This window comes from Eumetopias jubatus, unplaced genomic scaffold, assembly GCF_037043125.1.
Source record: "Eumetopias jubatus isolate StellerSeaLion01/CBP00866 unplaced genomic scaffold, mEumJub1_p1.0 scaffold_10, whole genome shotgun sequence".
Taxonomy (NCBI): domain Eukaryota; kingdom Metazoa; phylum Chordata; class Mammalia; order Carnivora; family Otariidae; genus Eumetopias; species Eumetopias jubatus.
The window spans coordinates 53,903,576-53,914,970 of NW_028274816.1; the positions used below are offsets into that span (position 1 = coordinate 53,903,576).

The window sequence follows — 11,395 nt, forward strand, 5'->3', positions numbered from 1 at the left end:
ACACTCAGCAGGGAGTCTGCTTATCCCTCTCCCGGTTCCTCAGCCCCTCCCCACATTCATGCTCTCACTCTCAAATAAATAAATAAATAAATAAATAAATAAATAGAATATTAAAAAAAAACCTCACTAATTTCGAATGGCTCAATGAATGACAGACCCAAACAATATATCCAGGGTTTTGGAACCAACACATACAGAAAGTGAGGCATAATTTGTGATTTGAACATAACCCAGTTGATTGCTGAAACAAAAAATCAATATATTCCAAGATCTTAATAGGAACCATAGTCTTATAATGTTATAATTAAAATGTCCAGGACATAGTGCAGAATTACTTGATACACAGAACCCAGAAATATCTGACCAACTTTAAGAGAAAAGACAACCAAGAGATATCAACCCCTAAATATATCAGATGTTTGAATTACAAGGCAAAGATTATTTTATTACAGTAATAAAGTAGATATTATCACCATTCTCCATGAAGTATAGGTAAACACTCTTGAAATGAATGGAAATATGGAAGTTCTCAGGAGAGAAATAGAAACTATAAAAACAACCAAATTGAAATTTTAGAATTTTCAAATACAATAACTAAAATTTAAAAGTTCAATGAAGGGGCATAAAAGCAGAGTAGAGATGACAAAGGCAGCTCAGTAAAATTGAAAAGTGATCAGTAGAAAGTATCCAGTCTGAAGTAGGGAAAGAAAAATTAGAAAAAACTTCACTGAGCCTCAGTGACCTTTGGGCCAATATCAAAAAGCCTAATATTTGTGTTATGTCATTGGAATTCCAGAAGGAGAGAAGAAAGAGGAATAAGATAAATTTTGGAGAAATAATAGTTGAAAATTACAATTTGGCAAAAGACACATTTTTCAGATTCAAAAAGCTCAATAAAACCCAAACATGTTAAAATCAAAATCATCAGACTTACCATAGTTAAACTATAAAAGGCCACAGGTGAACTTTTAAAATGCTTAAAAACATGTAGAAAAAATTATACATTATAAATAGGAGAACAATGTTTCACATCACTGTGTATTTTGAATTAGAAACCATGTATGTGAGAAGACAGTGGAGCAACATCTTAAATGTGCTGAAAGAAAGGAATTGTCAAGCCAGGAAAAAAACTCAAAAGTGAAGACAAAATAGACATTTTCAGATGAAGGAAAACTAAGAGAATTCACCACCAGCAGACCTACTCTAAAGGAAATGTTGAGAAATGATACCAGATGAAAAATCTCAGGAAGCAACAGAAATGGTAAATATTTAAGTAAATATAATACAGTATTTCCCCTTTTAAGTTCTTTAACATATGCATGGTGTTTGAATAAAAAATCATAATGTTGTCTGCTGGGGTTTTTCAATGTATGTAGATACAATACATATGACCACTATAACATAAAAGGAATGACAAAAGGACTTGGATAGTTGTAAGGCTTCCATGTTTTTGTTCTTGTTGTTTGTTTTTGTTTTGTTTTGTTTTAGTGCCAGGAATTTAAGCAGAGACTTGAAGTGGAACCAATTGACTCATACAGTAGTAAATACAAAGTAAAGCAATGATCTTGGCTTGAGCTATCTGGTTGTTTTCTGACGGAATGTCACACACAAGCATGGTCACTGGAAACAATGGTTTTCTGGCTGTCACTTGTAGCATGGTAGAATCATGTTGGGGGGATGGAAAAAGAGCACCACTTCTTACCATGTTCTCCCTCACCCTGCTGGTCTCCCTTTGCCCCTGTGTTGGATACTGCAGACATCACTCACCAATCAACCCAGGACAGACGCAACAATCACTCTGTCCTCCAACTACAGCCAGACTTGCCTCCATAGCAGTACCTGTGGCTGTTGTCTGGACTCCTGTGCGGGAATCTGGCTCTGCCAGTGGCAGCTGGAGAAGGCAATGGGACCTGCTGCTGAATGAAGGCAATTGGGTGAATGAATGGGTGAGCTGCAGGAGTCACTTGCAAAGGGACCAGGAACGATAAGTTAACAAAAACTCATTCAGGCAGATGCTTTTGACATCTAACTCCCAAACCTGCCTGCTGCAAGAGGGGAAGACATCTCCCATGGGCAAGAAGTCAGTGGGGTAGGGGCCAGGGCTTCAAGGTACAAGACTCCTGGTTCTTCCTTCTCTCAACCACCCCCTCTACTCTCATTCCCACTCCTTGTGCTCCTCCTTCCCCTCCCACTCCCCTCTTCCTCCTTCTTTGATGCCCTGCTGTCTTTTGATGTTTATCTGGCCCTCTTGCCTGTGTCATTCTCACAGTCTAAGCTGTCAGGGTCAGATGACTTCCTGTCTCTATGTTTCTTTTTCTTCTTCCTTTTTCTAGAAGAATTCCTCATGGAGTCAGGCTTCTCAAACTCTGCTGACTTTGCCTCTTCCTTCTCATCTTCCTCATAAGGTATCAGAGAATATTTGGTGCCTCCTGGTTGCATAAAATAATCCTTTGCAAAGTGGCCTTTACAGCCACACTTCTTGCAGGTAGTGTTCAGGACAGCCTTAAGGGTGATCTGTCCAGTGTAATCCTGGAAGGACCACCTCCACCTCTCTGCTTTGTCTTTTTTTTTTTTTTTAAGATTTTATTTGTTTATTTATTTGTCAGAGAGAGAGAGAGAGAGCGAGCACAAGCAGGGGGAGCAGCAGGCAAAGGGAGAAGCAGGCTCCCCACTGAGCAAGGAGCCCAATGAGGGACTTGATCCCAGGACCCTGAGATCATGACCTGAGCCAAAGGCAGACATTTAACTGACTGAGCCATCCAGGCATCCCTCCACTTCTCTTCTTGCTCAGTGATAACATTGTTGGGGTTGAGGTCTTTCCTAGTCCCTTGGTTGATGACTTTCATGGAGAGGGATACTTTTATCCTATCATTTTTCATTGCTTGGCCAATAAGCTTCACCCACACTTTGTCTCTGACATCTATTTCAGAGGGCTTTTCCATGCGACAGGATGACATGTGAGTTTGATGACCCAGAGTTTGCTTCTGACAGCATGGGATTTTGATAAAACCTCTATAGTCTGTCACCATACCAACCTCTCCTTGGAAAATGGTGTAGAGTGCAGGCAAGTTCTCAATGGTCTTGGGTCTTCCTGAATTCATCCTTAATGTTCTATGGCTCCTCCATTTCTCTTCTGCTAAAGCTAATTCAGGTGTCTCTGTGTCAACTCTGGGTCTTCCAAGGCTTTTGTGTTTTATGTCAAGTCATAAAATACTTACTCAAGTAGTCCACAAAAAGTTACGTATATGTATATATACACGTAAAGTTTCCCAGATCAACACTAAAACAAGCAAACAGGAAACAAAAAAACCAAACCAAAATAATAGAGCTTTAAAGACAATATATAAATAAATACGGACTACTCAAAAATACACAAACAATCCAAAAGAAGACAGAAAATGTGAAAAATAGGAACAGAAAAAGACAAAGTAATAAAATGGTAACCTAAATCAAACCATATCAATAATTAAATGTGAGGTCTAAAGACAGTGAGCAAAGACAATGTTTGTCATATTGTTTATAAAAAGATGACCCAACTATATGCTGTCTTCAGGAAAATCACTTTAAATATAATGATATAGAGAGATTGAAAATAAAATGATAAAAAATGTGCACATGGAGCCATGAATCAGAAGATAGCTGACACAAGTGTTGGCTTGAGTGTGGAAAATTGGAACTCTTGTGCATGTTAGAATGTAAAAGGTACTGCTTCTGTGGAAAATGGTATGGCAATTCCTCAAAAAATTAAACATAGACTTACCATTTGATTTAATTCCACTTTTAGTATATAAACTAAAGAATTTAAAGCAGGGACTCAAACAGATATTTGTACACCCATGTTCATAGCAGCATTATTTGCAGTAGCCCATAAAGGTGGAAATAACCCAAATGTCCATCAGTGGATGAATGGATAAACAAATTGTGGTGAATACATACAATAGAATATTATTCAGCCTTAAAAAGGAATGAAATTCTGACACATGCTAAAATATGGATGAATCTTGAAGTCATTATGCTAAATGAAATAAGCCAGACACAAAAGGGCAAATGTTGCATGATTCCACTTATATGAGGTACTTAAAATAGTCAAATAGGTACAGAATGTACAATGCTTACCGTGGGCTGGGGGGAGGGAGGATGGAAGGTTATTGTTTAATGGATACAGATTTCAGTATGAGAAAATGAAAAATTTGAAGATTGATAGTAGTGCTGTTGCACAATAGTGTGAATATACTTAATGCTACTGAATTTTGCACTTAAAAATGGATAAATAGTAGGGGCGTCTGGGTGGCTCAGTTGGTTAAGTGTCCAACTCTTGATTTAGGTTCAGGTCCATGATATCAGGGTTGTGAGACTGAGCCCCACATTGGGCTCTGCACTGAGTGTGGAATCTGTTTGACACTCTCTTTCTCCCTCTCCCTCTGCCCCTTCCCCCTTGCTCTCTCTCTCTCTCTCTCTCTCTCAAAAATAAAAAAATGGGTAAATAGTAAATTTTATGTTACATGTATTTTGCCACAATAAAAAAATATAAATGATGTGCTTACATTAGTATCAGACGATCTAGACTATAGAATGAGGGAAATTAGTGGAGATAAAGTTGGATATTACACAATTATAGAGGATCAATTCACTAAGAAGACCTAACAATCCCAAATGTGTTTTATTTAACAACATAGCTACAAGATATATGAAGCAAAACTAATCGAAATTGAAAGGAGAAATAGATAAGTACAAAATTAGAAACTGAAAGTAAAAAATTATACTAGCATTAAAAAATGAAATATTCCTAGAAGACAGTCTCTTTGACAAATGGTGTTGGGAAAATTGGACAGCTACATGCAAAAGAATGAAACTGGACCACTTTCTACACCACCACAAAACCACCACAAAAATACATTCAAAATGGATGAAAGACCTAATTGTGAGACAAGAATCTATCAAAATCCTAGAGAACACAGGAAGCAGCCTCTTTGTGGCTGCAGCAATGACTTGCTAGACATGTCTCCAGAGGCAAGGGAAACAAAGGAAAAATAAACTATTGGGACTTTATCAGGATAAAAAGCTTTTGCACAGCAAAGGAAACAACCAACAAAACTAAAAGGTAACCTACAGAATGGGAGAAGATATTTGCAAATGACATACCAGATAAAGGGTTAGTATCTATAAAGAACTTAATCCAACTCCCCACCCCAAAACCAAATAATCCACTCAAGGAATGGGCAGAAGACATGAACAGACATTTCTCCAAAGAAGACATACAAATTGCTAAAAGACACATGAAAAAATGCTCAACATCACTCATCATCAGGGAAATACAAATCAAAACTACAATGAGATGCCACCTCACACATGTCAGAATGGCTAAAATTAACAACCCAGGAAAGAACAACTGTTGATGAGGATACAGAGAAAGGGGAACCCTTTTACACTGTTGATGGGAATGCAAACTGCTGCAGCCACTCTGGGAAAAAGTATGGAGCTTCCTCAGAAAGTTAATAGAACTACCCTATAAACAAGCAATTGCACTACTATTTCTCCAAACGATACAAAAATAGTGATTTGAAGGGGCACGTGCACCCCGATGTTTATAGCAGCAATGTCCACAATAGCCAAAATATGGAAAGAGTTCAGATATCCATTAACAGATGAATGGATAAAGAAGTTGTGGTATACGTATACAATGGATTATTACTCAGCCATCAAAAAGAATGAAATCTTGCCATTTGCCATTATGTGGATGGAACTAGAGGGTATTATGCTAAGCAAAATAAATTAGAGAACGAAAAATACCATAAGATTTTACTCATATGTGGAATTTAAGAAACAAAACAGATGAACACAAGGGAAGGGAAGGAAAAAATAAGATAAAAACAGAGAGAGAGGCAAACCATAAGAGACTCTTAACTATAAGAAACAAACTGAGGGTTGCTGGAGGTGAGGTGGATAGGGGGATGGGGTAAGTGGATGATGGACATCAAGGAGGGCACTTGATGTAATGAGCACTGGGTGTTATATGCAACTGATGAATCACTAAATGCTACCCCTGAAACTAATAATACACTATATGTTAACTAAATTGAATTTAAATAAACAATTTTTTAAAAATGAAATATTCACAAAAAAATATGTAGCTACTCTGCCCACAAGGGGGTGAGCATAATCCCCCATTTTCTCAGTTTGGGGTACACAGTGACTTCCCTTCTAAAAAGTACAATATGGAAAGGGGGAAAGAAGAGAAATTTTATAATGGGGAAACCTGATAAACCCTACCTCATCTGGATGATCAAGGTCAACATTTTTATAGTCATAAATCATGTTGATTGTACATCCTTGCTATGATGTGATAAAGAGGCATTTTACTTCTGTGATAGGCTGAAAGAAGAAAATAAAAAAACTCTGCCAACCAAGAATACTTTATCTGACAAGGATATCCTTCAGAAATGAAAGCGAAACAAAGACTTTCCCAGACAAACAAAGACTGAAGGAATTCATCACCATTAGACCTGCCTTAAAAATGCGAAAAAGAGTTCTTTAAGCTGAAATAAAATGTTGCTACCTAGTAACATATGAAAAAATATGAAAATATACAACACACTGGCAGAGGTAAATGTATAGTCAAATTCAGAATACTCTTAGCATGGTGGTGTGTTAACCCCTTAACTATAGTATAAAGTTTAAAGGACAAAAGCATAAAAATAACTGTAGATACTGTAATTTGTTAATGAATACAAACTATAAGAGGTAAATTGTGACACTAAAACATAAAAGTGGGGGGAAGTGTTGAGTATTTGGATATGATCAAAGTTAAGTTGTTATCTGTTTAAGATAGACTGTTCTAAGATGTTTTATGTAAGCCTAATAGTAACCACAAAGCAAAAGTCTATAGTTGATTTGCAAAAGATAAAAAAGGAATCAGAACATACCACTAGAGAAAAATCACCAATTCTTGAAAGAAGGTAGCAAAAGAGGGAGAAAGGAATAGCCCACTACAAAATAACCAGAAAAAATAAAATGGCATTAGTAAGTCCTTATCCTATCAATAATTACTCTAGATGTAAATGGATTGAATTATCCAATCAGAAGGCCTAGAGAGGCCAGATGGATTTTTTTTTTAATGACCAAACAACATGCTGTGTAGGAGACTCACTTCAGCTTTAAGGACACACAAAGGATCAAAGTGAATGGCTGGAAAAAGATATTCCATGCAAGTTGAAACCAAAAGAGCAGGGGTACTATACTTATATCAGACAAAATGGACTTTAAGCCAAAATGAGAACAGGAGATAGATAAGGTCATTACATAATGAAAAAGGGGTCAAATCCTCAAGAAGATATCACAGTCATAAATATCTACACATCGGGACGCCTGGGTGGCTCAGTCGGTTAAGTGTCTGCCTTCGGCTCAGGTCATGATCCCAGGGTCCTGGGATCAAGTCCCACATTGGGCTCCTTGCTCAGCAAGGGGTCTGCTTCTGTCTCTCTGATAAATAAATAAAATATTTAAAAAAATAAATACATATCAAATATTGGAGCACCTAACTATATTAAGCAAGTATGATCTGGAGAGAGAAATAGGTAACAGTGCAACAATGGATAGATTATCCTGACAGAATATCAACAAGGAAATGTTGGATTTGAATCATATTTTAAACCAAATGGACTTAGCTGATATAAATAGAACATTCCATCCAACTGTAGCAGAATACATATTCTTCTCAGGCACACATAGAACATTCTGCAAAATAGTTCATATGATAGACCACAAAATAAGTCTTAGTAAGTTTAATAAAAGTGAAATCATATCAAGTATCTCCTCTGACCACAATAGTATGAAACTAGAAATCAGTAACAGGTGGAAAGCCGGAAGATCTACAAATATGTGGAAATTAAACGACATACTCTTGAACAACCAACGGGTCAAAGAAGAAATCACAAGGGAAGTCAAAATATATCTTGCAACAAGTGAAAATAGAAACACAACATACCAAAACCTATGGGATGCTACAAAAGCAGTTTAAAGAGGGAAGCTTATAACAACAAACCTCTAGATTAAGAAAATAAAAAGATCTCACACAACCTAACTTCACACCTGAAGGAACTAGAAAAAGAAGAAACTAAGCCCAAAGTTGAAAAAAGGAGGAGAAAACAAAGATTAGAGCATAAATGAGAGACCAGAAAAACAATAGAAAATATTCGTGAAACTAAGAGCTGTTTTTTTAAAAGATAAAATTGACAAATCTTTAGATTAAGAAAAAAATACTGATACAAAGTCAAAAAGGAAAGAGGAGACATTACAACTGATACCACAGAAATTCACAGAATCATAAGTAACTAGTATGACCAATTATATGCAAACAAATTAGATATCCCAAGAAGAAAGGGATAAATTTCTAGAAACATACAACCTACCAAGACTGAATCAGAAAGAAATAGAAAATCTAAACAAACCAATAACAAATAAGGGGAAAAAAGGAAAAACAAAACAAAACAACCCTCTCCCCCCAAATCCAACACAGCTCAAGACCAGATGGTTTCACTAGTAATGTCTAACAAACATTTAATGAAGAATTAACACTTATCCTTCTCAAACTCTTCCAAAAGTTGAAGAGAGAGTCTCACTTCCAAACTCATTTTATAGGGAAGGCCAGCACTACCCTGATTCCAAAGCCAGATAGGGACACTACAATCACAGAAAACTACAGACAAATGTTATTGATGAATATGGATGCAAAAATTCTCAACAAAATATCAGCAAACTAATTTAAACAGCACTTTATAAAGATTATACACCAGGACTAAGTGGGATTTATCCACTTAGTTGAATCATCCCACAGATGATTCAACACATGCCAATCGATGAATGTGATACACCACATGAGTAGAATGAAAAAGAGAAATCACATGATCATCTGAACAGAGGATCAAAAAACTTTAGAAAAAATACAACATCCTTTCATGATAAAAGCTCTCAACAAATCACATATAGATGGAATATACCTCAATATAATAGAGGCCATATACCTCAGACCCACAGCTACCATACTCAGTGGTGAAAGGTTGAAAGCTTATCCTCTAAGATGAGGAATAAAACAATGTACCCACTCTCACCATTCCTATTCAACATAATGCTGGAACATTCAGGTAAGATAAAGAAATAAAAGACACCAAATCAGAGAAGAAGTTTCTTTGTTTGCAGATGATATGATCTTATATACAGAAAATCCTGAAGACCCCACCAAAAAATGGTTAGAACTAATCAGTGAATTCAGTAAGGTTGCATGGTAAAGGATCAACATATAGAAATAAACTGGATTTGGGCGCCTGGGTGGCTCAGATGGTTAAGAGTCTGCCTTCGGCTCAGGTCATGATCCCAGGGTCCTGGGATCGGGTCCCGCGTCAGGCTCCCTGCTCCTCGGGAGCCTGCTTCTCCCTCTGCCTCTCTCTCTGTCTCTCATGAATAAATAAATAAAATCTTTAAAAAAAAAGAAATAAACTGGATTTCTATACACTAAAAAAGGGATACCTAAAAAAAGAAAGAAAGGAATTCCATTCACAATAGCATCAAAAATAAAAATACTTAGGAATAAATTTAAACAAGGAGGTGAAAGACTTGTATACTGAAAATTATGACTTTGATGAGAGAAATTGAAGACAGAAATGGATGGAAAGATATCTTGTATACATGAAGTAGAATTAATATTGTTAAAATATTCCTACTATCCGAAGCCATCTATAGATTCATTGCAAGCCCAAAATTCCAGTGGCATGTTTCACAGAAATAGAAATAAATAATCCTAAAATTTTGTATTGAAGCACAAAACATGCCTAATAGCCAGAGCAATTAGAAGAAAGAAGAACAAAGCTGGAGGTATCACTCTTCCTAATTTTAAACTATCTTACAAAGCTATAGTAATTAAAACAGTATGATCCTGACATAAAAGTAGATAAAATGGAACAAAATTGAGAGCCCAGAAATAACCCCCTGCATATACAGTCAACTAATACTTAACAAAGGAGTGAAGAGCACTCAATTGGGAAAGGAAAGTCTCTTCAAAAAATGGTGTTGGGAAAACTGGATAAACACATGCAGAAAAATGAAATTGGACCTCTATTATGCACCACTCACAAAATTTAACTCACAATGGATTAAGAACAAACATAAAATCTGATACCATAAAACTCCTAGGAAATAACATAGGGAAGAAATTCCTTGACATTGGAATGGGCAATGATATGACATTTTTGGATATGACATCAAAAGCACAGGCAACAAAAGCAAAAATCTACAAGTGGGATTATGTCAAACTAAAAAGCCTCTGCACATCAGTGAAAGACAAATACCATATGATTTCACTCATATGTGGAATTTAAGAAACAAAACAAATGAACATGGTGCGGGGAGAGCCAAACCAAGAAACAAACTCTTAACTATAGAGAACAAACTGATGTTTGCTAGAGGGGAGGTGGGCAGGAGGGATGGGTTAAACAGGTGATGGTTATTACGGAGGGCACTTGTGATGAGCACCAGGTGTTGTATGTAAGTGATGAATCACTAAATTCTATACTTGAAACTAATATTATACAGTATGTTACTTGAAATTTAAATAAAAACTTGAGAAAAAATTTTAAAAACTGCACAGCAAAAGAATTTTTTTAAATGAAAAGGCAAGTTACGGAATGGGAGAAAATATTTGGAAGCCATGTATCAGATAAGGAGTCAATACTCAAAATATATGAAGAATGCCTACAACTCAATAACAACAACAAAAACCAAATAATGCAATTTTTAAAAATGGGCAGAGGAACAAACAGACATTTTTCCAAAGAAGATATCCAAATGGCCAACAGGTACATAAAAAGATGCTCAACATGGCTAATTATCAGGGAAATCCAAACCAAAACCATAGTGAGATAACACCTCACACCTGTTAGAATGACTACCACAAAGAAGGCAGGAGATAACAAGTGTTGGTAAAGATGTGGAGGTAAAGGAACCCTCGTACACTGTTGGTGAGAATGTAAATTGGTTCAGCTAACTAACTATGGAAACAGTATAGAGGTTCCTAAAAAAATTTTTTTAAATAGAATTACCATATGATACAGCAATTCTACTATATCTGGAGATATAACCAAAGGCAATGAAAATAGGAGTTTGAAGAGATACATGTACTCCCATGTTTATTGCAGCATTATTTACAATAACCAAGATATGGAAACAATCTAAGTGTCTATCAACAAATGAATGAATGAAGAATTTGTATATATACAGTGGAATATTATTCAACCATGAGAAAGAATTTGTATATATACAGTGGAACATTATTCAACCATGAGAAAGAAGGAAATGCTGCTGTTTGGGACAACGTGGATGGCAACCTTGAGGGCATTACGCTAAG

The 11,395-nt window shown here is 36.2% G+C and overlaps 1 pseudogene; it reads right to left on the bottom strand.

The window, feature by feature from the left end:
- Positions 1–2,136: 2,136 nt before the first annotated feature.
- Positions 2,137–3,101, bottom strand: LOC114197149 (zinc finger CCHC domain-containing protein 17-like; annotated as a pseudogene).
- Between the last annotated feature and the right edge of the window lie 8,294 nt (positions 3,102–11,395).